This window comes from Magnolia sinica, chromosome 2 (genome assembly GCF_029962835.1).
Source record: "Magnolia sinica isolate HGM2019 chromosome 2, MsV1, whole genome shotgun sequence".
Classification (NCBI taxonomy): domain Eukaryota; kingdom Viridiplantae; phylum Streptophyta; class Magnoliopsida; order Magnoliales; family Magnoliaceae; genus Magnolia; species Magnolia sinica.
The window spans coordinates 83,165,922-83,184,362 of NC_080574.1; the positions used below are offsets into that span (position 1 = coordinate 83,165,922).

General features: G+C 39.2%; 1 long non-coding RNA gene across 1 annotated transcript; it reads right to left on the reverse strand.

The window, feature by feature from the left end:
• Positions 1-11,834: 11,834 nt before the first annotated feature.
• Positions 11,835-12,295, reverse strand: LOC131229422 (uncharacterized). The gene is made up of 3 exons (XR_009163315.1): positions 12,219-12,295; positions 12,047-12,132; positions 11,835-11,951 (listed from the first exon to the last, which is right to left on the reverse strand). It is a non-coding gene; the product is annotated as an uncharacterized LOC131229422 (long non-coding RNA).
• Positions 12,296-18,441: the final 6,146 nt, after the last annotated feature.

An 18,441-nucleotide genomic window follows, 5' to 3' on the forward strand; every position in this document is an offset into this window, starting at 1 on the left:
GACGAAGACAACTCGTCTAAATCAGTTCGGCTATTCTTTCCTCGCTTAAGGTGCGGACTTTAAGTGTATAGGTTATGGTTTTCAAGTCTTTCAATCCCGATAGTGATTTATTCTTGTTATGGATGAGATTTCACATGTCAAATGTTATGTTTACATTGCTTTCTTGATATGCATGTGCTTATGTTGAGATTTGTGTATTCTAAGTGTATTTATAAAGTACCGTATACGTATAAAATACGCACTTATGTTTGCCATGATTTTTGGTCATGTATGTATGCTAGATGCATGTATGACAACTCCTTGGAAGAAGGAATTGTCTAAGTGCATGTATTTCAACATGCGTCATGTATGTTGTTCCATGGATGCTAAGTGTTTGTAGAGATGCATGAATGACCTACGTGTAACTGATTACACTAAATGCGGGCGTTGAGAAGTGATTCTCAATACTTCTATGGATGCGCATGATTTCCTTATGCATTTACATTCCAAGTTATTTAAATTCAAGCATTCTTATGCTTACATTTATGTTAAATTGATATTCTTCAGATGTGTATGCACCATGATTTGAGTGGTTGTTCCATTACTGTTTTACATTCCATATGAATATTTGTCGTAGTGTAGGATGTTTGGGACTATGCCTTAGTCCAGAAATCGGTAATTGACCCTTTGGTCGTGGTTGAGATTGCTTTCGCCACGTGAGACGCATTAGACGAACCCGAGTCGTATTAGAGTTGGCGGCAGTGGTTTGGCCACGCGGAGTGTTTGCGCACTCTATGTCGCTCAATTCAACGTGCGCTCGTGCTAGTCGAGTTCGTCAAGTAACCCGATTGTCCGATGTATGTTAACCGTGTATGGACGCTACTGCTTGAATCTAGGGTACCGAACTTACCAGTGAAATCCTAATAACCATGGTACCGATCCGCTAAGACTCATGAGCCGGACATGGTGGTATGGGACACCGTGGTCGAGCCGTCGGCCTACGCTGGGTGACGAGCCTCCCCGTAGTGACCAGTGAGCAACTAAACTCGTGAGCCGATTATGGTGGTATGGGACACTATATTCGTCCTGTCGGCCTACATTGATTGGTGACGAGCCCATTGTAGTGACCTCGATCATACCTGGATACCGCAACGAGGTGACGAGCCTATCTGTGGTAGTAAGGACATGAAAGGCGTGCATTGATTGGTGACGAGCCCTTTGCTACGACATCAACTATATGATCGTATGAGATGTCTAGGATTGACGACCCTAGTATGGATCACCGTTGGATGGTGATATGAGGAAGGTATCTTAGCTTCCCAATCCTCGCTGTATGAATTGGACTAATAACAACTTGGTAATCATATCCATGCACCGCATTTGCATGTGCTTTGTAGATGTGGCGCACTTTGAGGCGATGTCATGCGTAACGTAAGATGAAGACGCCGAGGGTGTACGCGTGAGGGCACGCATCATATTGCATTCATACCGCATTAACAAGAGTACTTAGGATTTATTTAATTGTCTTGCTTTATCATTATTGTTTGATTGAACTGATAACATGTTAACCAGTGCCTTATTGTTCCACTGAGTTGATCACTCACTCACACTTTTCTGTGGCGGTGTTTCACAACCACCAGACTCTGTCTAATGCCCTGATGTTGCAGATGTTGATGCGACGTCTGAGGCAGAGCGGGAGCTGGATGACGACGAGGCTGCCTTCTCCTATATGCAGTTTTCTGACGGGTTCTAGCGAGCCTCGGTCAGTTGTGCGGGACCTATGGGATTACTATTTTGGGATCTAAAATGATGTAACTTGTACTTATAATTTTGATAAATAATACTTTTACACGATCTGGTTGTATATGTAATTCAGGGACTTACACTTGTACACATATTTTACTATAAGTCTTTCGCTTGCTTTATTCACTTATCCCTGAATCATATCTGTGTTTTGGCTTAATCTATCCCATGTTTATTTGCTAATATCATCAGTTACGCGTTAAGGTTGAGGACGTGCAGAAGACCGCATTTAGAACTAGCTTCGGCCATTACGAGTTCCTTGTGATGTCGTTCGGTCTTACGAATGCACCGGCTGTGTTCATGGATCTGATGAACAGGGTGTTTCGGCCATTTTTATTTCGATTCATCATTGTCTTTATCGATGACATTTTGATATACTCTACGAGTCGGGAAGAGCACGAGGAGCACTTAAGAATGGTCTTGGATGCTCTCAGGAAGAATCAGTTTTTTACACAGTACAAGAAATGTGACTTCTGCAAGGAGGAAGTCAAGTTCCTAGGACATGTGGTGTCCAAGGAAGGGATAGCTGTCGACCTCATTAAGGTAGCTGCAGTTCAGGACTGGAAGCAGCCTGGTTCGGTTACTGAGGTGAGAAGCCTTCTGGGTCTAACAGGCTATTACCGACGCTTCATATGAGACTTCTCGAAGATAGTGAAAAGGCCAAGCTATATGTCCTAGAAGGGGGGGGGGGGGGTAATAGGACAATGCCAAATAAAACTAATAACAGCGGAAATAAAAAGAAAATGATAGCCAAAGTAAATCACAAAGCGGTAAATAAAAATAACCTCAAAATTCAGATCTTGAGAGGTTGATACAAACGTTGTTCTAAGGACAACCTTACACCAAAAACCAGAGTTTATGGTAGGACAACCTTATTTCTAGAAAGATCTTTGTATCAAATCTTAAATCGAAGAGGAATACAGAATTAAATACAAACTGAATAAATTGTAATTAAAAATGTATTGTTCTAGGGACAGCCATACACCATAAAAATGGCAAGGCAACCTTGCTGGAACAACTTTCAAATGAAATTGAAAATCAAGCTGATAAAGGAATAGCAGAAAATAAATTCTAAACTATTACAACATTCTCACAAAGCTTGAATTAAATAATTACAACATTCACCACCATACATACATCCTACAAAAATTAATTAAAGATTAGAAGAATAAATCAATCAACCACAACACAGGGGTTTATAGTGGTTCGCCTGTGTGTTCACCAACTGTTATACAACAGCCACACAAAATGCTACTCCACTCCTAATATCCTCACACAGGGGATATTAGCGTTCACTAAAAATAGGTTTTCCCAGGTTCACCCAAAACCTTTACAATTGTGTCTTTGTATGTGGGCTTACACAATTAAAAAAAAACCCCACTTCTGAGTTTTCCTGGCTCTCCTCAGAAAACCAATACAACAAGATTTTTCTGGCAAATCTTGAAAGAAACCAAAATAGAAAGGGATTTACAATTAAATGTAAAATACCTGATTATCTCCTTCGTTGTAGCAGCCCGGTAGAACCAAATTAGAGTAGATGATTGAATGTCCAAGTTCAATGTCCAGTACTCGATTACAATGGTTCTAATTTTAATAGATTTTAAATTAAACCAAATAGGGCTTGCCTTAATTGATTTTGATTCCAAAGAAAGGGAATAATAATTCCTCTTATCAAATCAGATTGGAATAGCAGAAACAAAATCAATTAAATAAAGCTAAGGAAAGAGAATATTAAATAAGCACACTTAGCTTAGATGGAGCACAGAATTATCTCTCAGAAGTTTGATGAAGATTGGCTTGAATGGATTAAGTAATTCGATGATTTCTTCTGAGATTCGTGCACTATTTATAGGTGAGAAGATCGGGTCTTTGACTGGTCTAGAGTGCTCTTCGATTAGTCGAAGCAATAACAGATATTTGAAAAATTCGGCGGGATATGCTCTGACCGTTCTACGACTGGTCGAAGGTTTCCTTCGATTGGTCGTAGGTTTCCTACGACCGGTCGTAGGTCTCCTTCGACCGGTCGTAGGTCTGTTCACTTTCCTGGAATTCGAGTCGAAGATGTTCGATTGGTCGAAGATGCGGTCGACATTGTTCCTTCGACGGTCGAATAATCCCTAGACTAGTCGAAGCCTAACAGATTTCATCCGGAATTTGTAACAAACTCAGGACTGATCGAGGAATTTCTTAGACTGGTCGAAGCAAGTCTAGGACTAGTCGAAGAAGGCCTAGGACTAGTTGAAGAACAGACCAATCACATGAAAAATAAACATTCGGTTTATGTATCCGAAATGACCTACTTCTAAGGTCAACCTATGGTCAATCAAACCTCAATCATGAAGTATGGACATTGAAAACATTAGGAACAAGTGACCTTAAAGAATGAGTCTTGAAGTCTTGATGTAGATCAATCTTGAAATAGTGATGTAGCTCAATCTTGAAAGAGTCTTGAGTTCTTTACCAACTGCCTTGTACTCTTCAGCTTGAGTCTTGTCTTGTGAGCTTAGCTTGTTCATGAATGTTGATCCTTGAGAGAGCTTCACTTATGCAAGTTATATATAACATAACAGTGATTTATGGCACCACAAATTTGACAACAGACAGGGATATAAACTAGCACTTACAGATAGCCAAACCGTTGTCTCAGTTGACATGGAAAGACTTGAAGTTTACTTGGAATGAGAAGGCGAAAATAGCTTTTTAGGAGCTGAAGGATAAGTTGACGTCTGCCCCTATGCTAGTATTGCCAGAGCAATGGGTTAAGTATACGATATATACTGATGCCTCTCGCATTGGTCTGTGTTGTGTCCTTATGCAGAAGGACAGGGTGATTGCATATGCCTCGAGACAATTGAGGAAACACGAAGAGAATTACCCTACACATAATCTGGAGTTGGCAGCTATCATTTTCGCATTAAAGCTCTAGAGACATTACCTCTATGGAGAGGAGTTCGAGTTCTTTTGCGACCATAAGAGCCTTAAGTATATCTTCACTCAGCGTGACTTGAATATGAGGCAACGCCGATGGATAGAAACATTGAAAAACTTTAAGTTCGATGTCTCTTACCATCCGGGCAAGGCAAACCTTGTGGCAGACGCGTTAAGTCGCAAGAAGGCTGTAGAGTTTGCGGTTCCGCTAATGATAGCAGAATGAGACATGATGGAGTTTGTGTGAGACTTTGAGCAGAAACTCACGGTAGAAGAGCCGTATGAGGTTATCGCACATATTCGAGTACAGCCCCTCATTGACGAGAGGATCATTGCAGCTCAGGTAGATGATGAGCTATTGGCGAAGATGAGAGAGTTGTACAGATGAGGACTCCGAGTGGAGTGTTGGTTCAGATGGAGGCCTACGATATCGCGGCCGCCTATGTGTCTCAGATGTTCCTGACTTGAGACGGGAGGTTCTCGACTCAGCCCATAATTCAAAGTTTGCGATGCATCCAGGTAGCACGAAGATGTATCAAGACATGAGGAGATCCTACTGGTGGGACAACATGAAGGTTCACATTGCTGAGTTCGTATCTCATTGTCTCACGTGCCAGCAGGTCAAGGCAGAGCATCGCCGACCTCCTGGACTGCTTCAGCCCATGCCCATAGCAGAATGGAAGTGGGACTTCATCTCTATGGATTTTATTTCAGGGCTACCGAGAACGAGGAAGGGACATGACTCTATTTGGGTGATCATCGACCGATTGACAAAGTCGGCTCATTTCTTACCAATTAGAGTCACAAACTCTGCAGAGAGTTGGCTAGGTTGTACATCAAGGAGATTGTACGTCTGCACAGAGTTCCCTTGGAGATTATGTCTGACCAAGACACGCGATTCACATCTATCTTCTGGACTCGTATCTAGGAAGTGATGGGTGTGAAATTAAAGTTCAGTACCGCGTTTCATTCGCAGACAGACGGGCAGACGGAACGTGTGAATCAGATTCTGGAGGACATGTTGCGAGCTTTTGTTTTGGATTTCAAGGACAGTTGGGATGACTGTCTCCCTTATGCAGAGTTCGCGTATAACAACAGCTTCCAGGTGAGTATCGGCATGGCTCCTTACAAGGCATTGTATGGTCGCCCGTGTAGAGCACCACATTGCTGGGCAGAAGTTGACGAACGTAGTTTGATTAGCCCAGAGTTGGTATAGGCGACTTCAGAGAAAGTTGACATTATTCGACGCTGACTGCTGACAGCACAGAGCAGGCAGAAGAGTTACGCTGATATGAGGCGACGACCGCTTGAGTTCGAGGTTGGAGACCATGTATTTCTTAAGGTTTTTTCTATGAAGGGAGTCCTGCGGTTTGGTAAGAAGGGGAAGCTCACGCCGAGATTTATTGGTCCATTTCAAATACTGGATCGAGTGGGAGCGGTAGCGTACTGCCTTGCTTTGTCCACACCACTTATGGGCGTACATAACGTATTTCATGTTTCTATGCTGAAGAAATACGTTCCTGATCCTTCGCATATTATCAGTTGGGAGTAGGTGTAGTTGAGCGAGGAAGCCACATATGTACTGCGACCGACGCGTATCCTAGACAGGAAGGAGCAGGTATTGCATAGCAAGGTCATCCCTCTTGTGAAAGTACTGTGAACGCATCACAGTGAAGAAGAGGCTACTTGGGAGACTGAAGCTGAGGTCAGAAAGAACTACCCTCAGATTCTTGAGGAGTATGAGAAGGTACGAATTTCGAGGATGAAATTTTTCTTTAAGGGGGGTAGATTGTAATGACCTGGAAAATTTCGTGCAAAGACCCGAGTACTACCTCAAATTCTTTAGAAGTTAAATGTGGGTTAACTAGCGCTAAACTCGATTACTTGTGAAATTAGCACCAATCACTTTAAATTCGATCTGTAAGACCCAAAACTTGTAGAATCATTGGCGCTACGTTACCCTGAAATCTAGGATTCAACGCTAAATCCAGTTGCTCTCGGGAGTACTTGGAAATTTTGTATTGGACTTGGACAGCACGTCGAAAGTCCGATAACGATGATCATAGACAATTATGATCACCTTGTTGGGCTTGACAATCACCTCAAAAATCAAGTCCAGATGATGTCCTGAGACGATTTGCTTGAGTCCGGAGTAAAGAGTGTGAGAAAGGTGAAATTATTTAGAAATTAAATATGAATTTATGAAATCTGAGTCATGTCGCTTGCGCGCCGATTTTAAGCATTCTGACCGTCAGAATCTGACCCAAATTTACCCTCGGATCAGGGAAGATGGCTCAGACATGTCAAAGTGCCGGTGGACCTGATCGAGTTTCGGTGACCATTGAATTAAAACTGGTCCACCACGACTGATCTGTAAATCTGATCGGTACAAAAACTCAGCCTAACCTAGATCCATGGTCAGGGAGCTTAAGTCCGACCGCACGTGGAAAAGGGACCACCAGAAGTGCTTTGTTGGACCGAAATAGACCCAATTTGGTTATAACCTAAGTATACCTTGGCCCTGGGGCTATTTCCATCAATTTTAGGCCTATATAAAGACCTTAAACCCTCACTCTCAAATTCCATACGAATTTTCTAAACCCTAGCTAAGAGAGAGAGGAAAAGAGAGAGAAAGTAAGAGAGAAGTTGGTGAATCATCTTGAGATTCTTCCCTGTTACTCTGCGTACCTAAACCATCGCATCTGAATCGTTATTCCGGTAATTCTAAGTTCATTCTTGGGTAAGTCAATCAAACCCTAGCCTGTTTTGGAGCTTAGAATAGTCTAAGTGTTGATGTAGCTAATTTAATTCATGTCTTAGGTTATCTAGTCGCCGTTGACGAAGACTTATCGTCTGAATCAGATCTGTTGCGCACTTTCTGGTTTAAGGTGCGGACTATATTCGTATAGGTTATGGTTTTCAAGGCTTTCAATGTCGGTTAATGGTTTATTATTGTTGTGGGTGAAATTTCACATGTCAAATGCGATGTTTATATTGCGTTCCTGATATATATGAGCTATATTGAGATTTGTGTATTCCATGTAAAGGTAGAAAGTATCGTATATGTATGAAATACGAGCATGTGTTTGCCATGATTAATTGTCGTGTATTCATGTTAGTTGTACGTGTGTCAACTCCTTGGCGAAAGGAATTGTCCAAATGTGTGTTATCACCAACATACGTCATGTATGTTGGAATATGTAGTCTAAGTGTTTGTAGAAATGTCTGAATGATCAAGTGTGTAATATATTATCCTGTTTACGGGCGTTGAGAAGAGATTCTCAACTCTCTTATTGATGTGTATGATTTCCTACATGCAATTTACATTCTTTGTTGTTTAAATTCAGGCACTACTCAGGTGTGAATTCATGTTAAGTTGAAATACATCAAATGCTCACATGCTTGTATGATTGGAATTGTTGTTCTTTTACTGTTTTGAATTGCTGGTATGAATATCTGTTATAATTGAAGGTGTGGGACTATGAAATAGTCCAGGCAATTGGTAATAAACTTTGAGTTCGTGGCTGAGGTTGTTCGTCACGTAGGACGTATTTGACGAACCCGAGTCGTATTAGGGTTGTCGACAGTGGTTTGGCCACACGGAGTGTTTGCGCATTTCATATCGTTTAACTTAACGTGCGCTCGTGCTAGTCGAACTCGTCAAGTAACCCGACTGTCCCGATGGATGTTCACCATGTATGGACGCTACTGTTTGAATCTAGGGTACCAAACTTACCAATGCAATCCCGTTAACATTGTACCTTGATCCGCTAAGACTCATAAGCCGGGCATGGCGGTATGGGACACCGTGGTCGAGCTGTCGGTCTACGCTGGGGCGATGAGCCTCCCCATAGTGACCAGTGAGCACACTAGACTCGTGAGCCGATTATGGTGGTATGGGACACTATATTTGTGCTGTTGGCCTACATTGATTGGTGACGAGCCCTTTGTAGTACCCTTGAGCATACCTTGATACTGCATTGAGGTGACGAGCCTTAGTGTAACAACTAAGGTATGACTAAGCATGCATTGATTGGTGACTAGCCCTTTGCAGTGACCTAGAACCATATGATCGTATGAGATTTCCTAGGACTGACGACCCTAGAATGGATCACCGTTGGAAATTGATATGAGGAAGGTACCTTAGCTTCACAATCTTGCTGTGTAAAAAGGACTAATAACAACTGGGTAATCATGTTCATGCACCGAATTGCATATGCCTTGGCATTGTGGAGCACTGCGGGAGGTTGTCATGCGTACCGTAAGATGAAGATGTTGAGGGAGTGCAGGCGAGAGCATGCATCATTTCTACATACATCCTTGCATTAACAAGAGTAATTAGGACGTGTTTGATTATATTGCCTTATTATTACTGTTTGATTGAATTGATAATATGTTAACTTTTACTATATAGTTCCACTGAGTTGATCACTCACCCCCACATTCTAGGACGGTGTTTTAACACCAATCAGACTCTGTCTTAGATGCAGATGATGATGCGACCCCTGAGGCAGAGCAAGAGTATGAGGATGACGAGGACGCGTTTTCTTTTATGCAGTTCTTAGGCGGGTTCATGTGAGCCATGCCCTGAGCTACGGGGATTTTGGATTTCTTTTGTAATGAATGATTTCATTTTGAAACTTATATTTTGAAACAAACACTTGTAATTATGACCTGGCAGAGCATACATTTCTCAGGGAGTTATATAGCTATATACATGAATTTCTTCAGTCTTCCGTTTGCAAATTTCACCTATCCCTGGATTATGTTTGCAGTTTGGCTTAATCTACTCCATGTTTTATGCACTCATACAGACAACATATATCCATCATTGCATATGTTGCATAAGTGATGTTTTGAAACTCGAGAGCTGAGTTATGCTCGACCCCCGAATTTCAGGGTGTTACAAACATAATCCCCAACCAACATTTTGTTAGTCCCGAGTAAAGTATGCGAAAAATATTTTGAAATCATTGTATAATTTCCATAAGCTCAAGAAGTTTCAAAAACAAGCCAGATAATAGAGTTTCAAAATACATCAATGTTTAACATTATTCTCTCTTAAACTCTAGCATTAGGTAAACTTCATAATCAAGTTTGAAACATTTATCCTCCAATTAGAACCATTCCAAACATTGAGTTCCATAGGTGCATATTAAAGTTTAGACTTATCACAATCAAAGGTTCAATTTTTTATTTTCATGATAACATTGATAATCAAAAGAGCATTCAGGACAACTAAAACTTAAAACAAAACTTGCCTTAAAGTTCATCTTTTAATTCCCATTTTATTCCTCCAGCTTTTGATTTTTCCATTAATGGCTTTCACGCTATATCAACCTTTTTAAAAATCTTTAATAAGTGGCCTTTTCAAAGACAACTGTTTTTTTTAGCTAGGTATTATTGTTATTATTATTATTTTTTGAACATGATGGACAAATTCCCCAGGTTGGTTCCTTTCATGCTAAATAATCACCAAGTTAACAATTCAATGTTGACTAAAACTTTAATGTAAAAGCTAGATGTGACATATGAAATCAGGACTCAACCAATGTTTAAAACTCCTAATCATGGATTAATAATTCGAACTTACTTTGAAATCTCTAAGTAACCAAATATAAGAGACATAAATCATCAACATTAAGCAACTTATACTTCAATTTTTTTTTTCAATTTTTCACAATTTTTGCTCAAAAACTAAGAAAACAACTGATTAGCTTGCCTAATCTCCCATCCCTAACCTAAAATCTACATTGTCCTCAATGTAAAAGAAATAAATATGCAATGTAAAAGTGGCAATGAAAATAAAAGGGAAGTGATGGAGAGATAATACTTGAAGAAGGAATTTGGAGGCTTTTCCAATGATCTTAGTGTGAAAAATGGGTTAGCACAAAAGACTCAAATAGACGATAAGCAAACTATCTTATAACAGCGGAAAGTAAACTATCCTAAACAGTGGAAAGCAGTAAACCTAACTACACCTCCATCAGACTAGGAGGTCAATCTTGGTAAACAGGGTCAGTCAGAGGTATGGACATGTCCTCTGAATCAAAATTTTCAATAAATGGCTTTAAACGATGTCCATTCACTTTGAAATCATTGTCATTGTTTGGATTCTGACACTATAGAAAACTGGGAAAAGGCTACGGATAAAAGCCGTAGCTAAATGCATATGGCTATGGTTAAAGTCCGTAGCATGACCGTAGCCATTGGTACCATAACCATAGGTCTAAAAGCTATGGCTACGGATTTAATCTGTAGCCATAAAAACAATGGGTATGGATTAAATCCGTAGCTCTAAGGTATTTACAACTACGGATTATATCTGTAGCTAAAAGTAGAGTGAGAACCGTATCAATAGGTTGAAATCAGCCACAGCTACGGTTTCCAGATAAAGTGCTATGGTTAATAGTCGTAGCTATTGAAACAATAGGTTCGGATTAAATCCGTAGCAATACTTTTCGTAACTTAAATTATATACAGCTACGGATTATATCTATAGCTAAAAGTAGAGTGAGAACCGTAGTAATAGGCTAAAATTAGCCAAAGCTATGGTTTTCAGATAAAAGGCTACGGTTAATAGCCGTAGCTAATGCTTATTGTTTTAAATTTTTTTTAAAAATAATAATGGCATCTCTTACCATTGTAGTACATGCCCTGATAACTCATATAAGCATAATCATTCATTAATTCAATCAAACACAATCATTCATTCATTTGATCACATACAATCATTCATTCAATCAAATACAATCATTCATTTCTATTCACAAAAGTACAATGCCAACATAATAGTTATATGTCTATTTAAAGTTCTCATTAACAGCAAGATCCAATGTCTTCTCGTAGCCAAATTGCTTCTTAACAATCGCAAGCAAAAACTCCATGGATGTGCCTCTACTGGTTATCAATTTGCCATCAACTAACACCCTATTCTCAGCTTCGCTTTGATTCGAAAGCTTACTGCACATGGATTTCATCAGACAAAATGGAAGAAATTGCATGCTATGACATTATACATAAGAGGCTGAAAATATGTTTATGTGTGTTTTGAAGATTGAGCTAAAAATACAATGGACCCACTTAAACAATGGACACTCTGAGGATTGTACCTCTAAGGCCAACCCCAATAGATGCGATCGCCATGACAGCCGGGCTAGTGAGGAACCTCACAACCATTCCGTATGCGTCAAGTTGAGTCCCACAGGCTATGATTCTTGGCTGCAAGGCCATGAACAGTCCTAAAAATTCAAAAATTTCAAAGGTAGTTCAAGTCAATTCAAAACACTTGAAATACAAGGACTAAGAATCATGATGAGCATATCAATGATCTTACTGAGACTGAACATGGCCATCCCAAGACCTGCATTCGACAAGATTGTGACAAAATTTTTCATGATTTGAGGTTTCTTAACACCCCATCTATAGTAAGAAAGATGTTAGAAAAAAATCAGATTCAAGAGATAGAGATTGAAAGAAATTTGAAATTCAAGACCTGTGAAAATCACCTGCAAGATACAAGAGCCTAGCTCAAACCCAAAAAGCTTGCATATGAATTTAGGTTCCTGACAAGCTTATAACAGACCATATTCAGAATTCGCCTCATCATCTTTGACAAAACCAAAGATGGATTCTCCTTTGGCTTCCGACCTTCTATTTTCTCATTGCTTTCTACCTTTTCTACAACAATATCTTCTTCTCTGCTGCATACTTACCTTGACTGCTTACAAAATCCTATAATTCCAAACACCCATTTTAAAATTCATGAGAAGAGAGTAAAACAATGCATCCCAACTCAAATCATTCTCCATAAAAACCTATAATTCCAGATACCTGAGTCCAAATTCGTGAAGAAAGAGTAAACACTACAAGAAATAGGGCTTTTACCGATGAAAAAATTCATCGGTAAATGATCCTTTTTCGTAGGTAATGATTTTTACCGACGAATTTTTTCTTCGGTAAATTCATTGGTAAAAGACCGAGGGTAAAGGCTTTTACCGATGAAAAATCATATCGTCGATAATGGTAAGACTTTTACAGATGAAATTTTTCGTAGGTAAAAAATTTTGACAAAACTTTTATCGACGAATTGTTTCATAGGTAAAAATGTTCACGAAAATTTTACCTACAAATATTTTCATAGGTAAAAACTTTTACCTACGAAATTTTTCGTAGGTAAAAAATATTTACTACACTTTTCCCTACGAAAATTTTCGTAGGTAAAAATTGTTCAGTTTGTCTTCCGCGCAACTTTTACCTACGAAATTGTTTGTAGGTAAAAAATGTTGTTTGAACTTTTCCCTACAAAACTTTTGGTAGGTAAAAACTGTCTATGAAACTTTTGCCTATGAAATTTTTTGTAGATACAAATGTGGTTGAATCTTTTACCTATGAAAGTTTTCGTAGGTAAAAAACGTGGATGAAACTTTTACCTACGAACGTTTTCGTAGGTAAAAAACGTGGATGAAACTTTTACCTACAAAATATTTCGTAGATAAAAGTCTCTCTTTTCTTTTTCAATATTCAGGGAAAAATTCCTAATATACACCTGTTACAATATATTTCATCATATTCTTCCTGATATACACCTGTTATAATATATTTCATCATATTCACATTCACATCCATCTAAACACAAACTACGTACATCCATCCAAACATAAACTACATCCATCCAAACACAAACAATCTTATCCACATTACATTCATCCACGCATAAATACATATAAGTTTAACATCATAAATAAAATACAAAAAATCACAAAGATAAAGGTGGAGGTGGTGGGGCATCAGATGAAGGCGGAGGTGGTGGGGCATCGGTGGGTAAGTGTGCAGCGAGAGCCTGAAATATCTCTGCCATTCGTCACTCATGCTCCACCCGCATCTCCTCGATCTTTCTCTCTTGCTCCTCTCTGATGTCGACGATGACCACCCGTTTGGGTTTTCAAGTTTAGGTTTAGGTTTAGGTTAGGGAGTTGAGATTAGGATTAGGTGTAGGTTTAGGTTTAAGGATTTGAGAATACATTTAAGTTTTACGTTTAGGTTAAGGTTATAGGTTTAGGTTTAGGTTATAAGTGTAGGTTATAGGTTATAAGTTTAGGTTATAGGTTATAGGTTATAGGTTAAAGTTTAGGTTTAGGTTATAGGTTTAGGTTTAGGTTAAGGTTTAGGTTTAGCTTATAGGTTCTGGGATTTAAGAATAGGTTTAGGTTATAGGTATAGGTTTAGGTTAATGTTGTAGGTTATAGGTTTAAGTTATAGGTTTATGTTAATGTTGCAGGTTATAGGTTTAAGTTTAGGTTGTAGGTTATAGGTTATAGGTTATATGTTATAGGTTATAGGTCATAGCTTTAGGGAATTGAGAATAAGTTAAGGTTTGGGTTTAGGAAATCGGGTTTGGGTTCGGGATCGGGTTTAGGTTTGGGTTTTCAAGTTTAGATTTAGGTTTAGGTTAGGGAGTTGAGATTAGGATTAGGTGTAGGTTTAAGTTTAGGGATTTGAGAATACATTTAGGTTATAGGTTTAGGTTTAGGTTATAAGTGTAGGTTATAGGTTAAGGTCTAGGTTATAGGTTATAGGTTTAGGTTGTAGGTTTATAGGTTATAGGTTAAGGTTTAGGTTATAGGTTAAGGTTTAGGTTTAGGTTATTATAACGTCTCGAAAAAATTTGCACAAGGACTCGGGTACCACCTCAGGCAGAAATCACCCAGGACCAAAACCTTTAAAAATTAGGTTAATATTAGTAAGTGCTAAACTAGAGTACTTATGAAATTAACACTAATCACTTTAAATATGATCCGCAAGACCCAAATGGTGTAGTATAATTGAAGCTACATTACCCTGAAATCTAGAATCCATCCCTAAACCCAGTTGCTCTCAAGAGTACACCGAAACTCCATATCGGACCTGGACCGCATGTCGAAAGTACAATAACCGCAAAACTATACAGTTATGACCACATTACTGGACTTGACAACTCTCTTAAAAATCAAGTATTAATTATGTCTAGAAATGCACAGCTTGAGCCCAGAGCAAAGTGTGTGAGAAACGTGAATATCTTTAGAAATAAAATTCAAATTTAAGTAATCTGAGTAGTGTCGCTTGCAGGCCAAATATAAGGATTCAGACCGTCAGAATCTGACCTAAATACACCCTTGGATCAGGGGAAATGTCCCATACATGACAATGTTCTTGTGGCCCTGATCGAGTGACCGTGACTGTTGAACTGAAACTGGTCCGCCACGGTCGATCTGCAAACTCGATTGGAGTGAAAACTCAGCCTGACCTAGATCCAATGTTAGGGAGCTTAAGTCTGACCGCACGTAGAAAAGGGGCCACCAAAAGTGCTCCATCGGGCTGAAACAGACGCCCTTTAGATATAACCTAAGTATACCTTGGCCCTGGGGCCATTTCCATCAGACCTGGGCCTGTATAAGGGCCTTAAACCCTCTCCCTAATATTCCATACGAATTTTTAAACCCTAAGGAAGAGAGAAAAGGAAAAGGAAAGAAAAGAGAGAGAAAGTAAGAGTGAGAGTTGGAGATTCATCCTGAGATTTGATCCCGTTGCTCCATGCACTTAGCCATCATATCTGTATCGCTATACGGGCGATTCCAATTTTGTTCTTAGGTAAGAAAACCTAACCCTAACTTGTTATATGGTTTTAAACATTGTAAGTAATGAAATAGCTAACCTATTTCATACTGTAGGTTGCCAATCCGCCGTCGACAAAGGGTATGTCTAAAACGAATCCATTACGTGTTTACTGGCATAAGGTGCGGACTATAAACGTTTAGGTTATGATTTTCAATGCTTTCATTGTCAGTAATGATTTATGACTGACTTGATCGCTATCTCATATGCTTAGAATGATGTTTCTCATATATTACACAGATGTAAACTATGTTGATTTTAATACATTCTAAGTATTGATTGAAAAGATTGAATGAATATGGATTCATGATTTGTGCTTGCCATGATTTATGTTTGAGGATATATGATGGTTGTACGTGTGTCAACTCCTATGTGGAAGGATTTGCTACGATGTGCATTTTAATTAATTTATTACATGTACGTAATATGTGTAGTCCAAGTATTTGATAAAATACCTGAGTGAGAAAATGCTTAATGTAATGTGCTTAATGAGGGTGTTGAGATAGGATTCTCAATCCCCTTACCTAGGGTTACAGTTTCCTTCATGTAGTCTATTTTACTACTATGTGATTTGTAAATTAAATGCTCATGTATGTTAACATGTATTTTATGTATTCGTTGAAATGCTGATATGAGATCTATATTCAATTGTGTCGTTACATGCTATCTTGGCTATTACATTTGAATGCTATTGATCTGGAGTGTGTTTGGGGCTACGTTGTAGTCCAGACAATCGGTAATGATTTACGACCAGTGGCTGAACTGTTTTAGCCACGACAGATGCGTTCGACGAATCCGAGTTGTACGTCATTTGACGACAGTGGTTAGGCCACGCGGAATGCTTATGCACTCCATGTCGATTAAGTCTACGTGCGCTCGTACTAGTCGAGCTCGTCAAGTAACCCGATTGACCCAATGTATGTTCACCATGTATGGACGCTACTGCTTGAATCTAAGGTACCAAACTTACTAGTGGAAACCCTTTTAACCTTGGTACCTCGATCCGCTAAGACTCATGAGTTGGGCACGGTGGTATGGGACACCGTGGTTGAGCTGTCGGCCTACGCTGGGGTGACGAGCCTCCCCGTAGTGACCAGTGAGTAACCCAAACTCGTGAGCCGAATACGGTGGTATGAGACACTGTATTCGAGCTGTCGGCCTACACTGATAAGGTGATGAGCCATTTGTAGTGACCTCGAGCATACTCTAAGACCGCGTAGAGGCGACGAGCCTTTACGTAGTAGCCAGAGTACATACTAGGCCTGCATTGATAAGGTGACGAGCCCTTTGTAGTGACCTAGAACCGTAACATCGTATGAGATTTGCTAGGACTGACGACCCTAGAATGGATCACTATTTGGGAAATGATATAAGGGGTACCTTAGCTTCCCAATCCTGCTGTATGAAAATGACTAATAAGAACTTGGTAATCACGCTCATGCACTTCATTACATGTGCGTTTGGCGTAATAGGTAAACTGAGGAAGTGTTTCATGTGCGATTGTGAGAGGAAGTCGCTGAGGGAGCATAGGCGAGGGCATGCATCATTATTTCATATCATTCTTACATTAATTATAGTACTTAGGGATGTTTTCTTATATTGCGTTGTCATTATTGCTTAACTGAATTGATAACATGTTAACCTTTGCTTTATTGTTCCACTGAGTTGATCACTCACTCCCACGTTATGGGACAGTGTTGTGCACACCAACCAGACCCTGTTGTAGGTTCATATGATGGCGTAGCCTGTAAGGCGGAGTCAGACTTTGAGGATGATGAGGAGGTATTCTCATATATGCAGTATTCAGGCGGGTTCTTGTAGACCGTTTTGAATCGACGAGGCTTTAGGGTTCATGCTTGTAGAGGACTACCACTCTTTTGATATTTTGTATGTTAAATCAATACTTGCAACTATTTAACCTAGAAATGTGTTCATACTTTGGGGACCTACAATGGTATATATATTGTATCTACTTATCACAGTCTTCCGCTTGCGTAAATTCAACTGTCCGTGGAGTATGATCTGTTGATTTAGCTTAATCTCATTTATGTTTTATGCACTAACATGGACAACATCAAATCATCATTATGTATGTTGCATAAGTGATGCGTTGGAACTCGGGAGTTGGGTACCTGCTCAACCCCCGATTTTCAGGGCGTTACAGTTATAGGTTTAGGTTTAGCTTATAGGTTTTGGGATTTAAGAATAGGTTTAGGTTATAGGTATAGGTTTAGGTTAATGTTGTAGGTTATAGGTTTACGTTTAGGTTAATAGGTTATAGGTTATAACTTTAGGGAATTGAGAATAGGTTAAGGTTTAGGTTTAAGAAATCGGGTTCAGGTTCGGGATTGGGTTTAGGTTTGGGTTTTCAAGTTTAGGTTTAGATTTAGGTTAGGGAGTTGAGATTAGGATTAGGTGTAGGTTTAGGTTTAGGGATTTGAGAATACGTTAAGGTTATAGGTTTAGGTTTAGGTTATAAGTTTTAGGTTATAGGTTTAGGTTTAGGTTTAGGTTATAGGTTATAGGTTATAGGTTATAGGTTTAGGTTTAGGTTAGGTTATAGGTTATAGGTTATAGGTTATAGGATAAAGGTTATAGGTTTAGGGAATTGAGAATAGGTTAAGGTTTTGGTTTAGGAAATCGGGTTCGGTTCGGGATTGGGTTTAGGTTTGGGTTTTCAAGTTTAGGTTAGGGAGTTGAGATTAGGATTAGGTGTAGGTTTAGGTTTAGGGATTTGAGAATACATTTAAGTTTTAGGTTTAGGTTTAGATTTTAGGTTTAGGTTAAGGTTATAGGTTTAGGTTTGGGTTTAAGTTATAAGTTTAAGTTATAGGTTTAGGTTTAGGTTAGGTTATAGGTTAAGGTTTAGGTTATAAGTTTATGTTATAGGTTATAGGTTTAGGTTATAGGTTATAGGTTAAGGTTTATGTTATAGGTTAAGGTTTCTGTTTAGGTTATAGGTTTTGGGATTTGAGAATAGGTTTGGGTTTAGGTTTAGGTTATAGATATAGGTATAGGTTAATGTTGTAGGTTATAGGTTTATGTTAATCTTGTAGGTTATAGGTTTAGGTTTTAGGT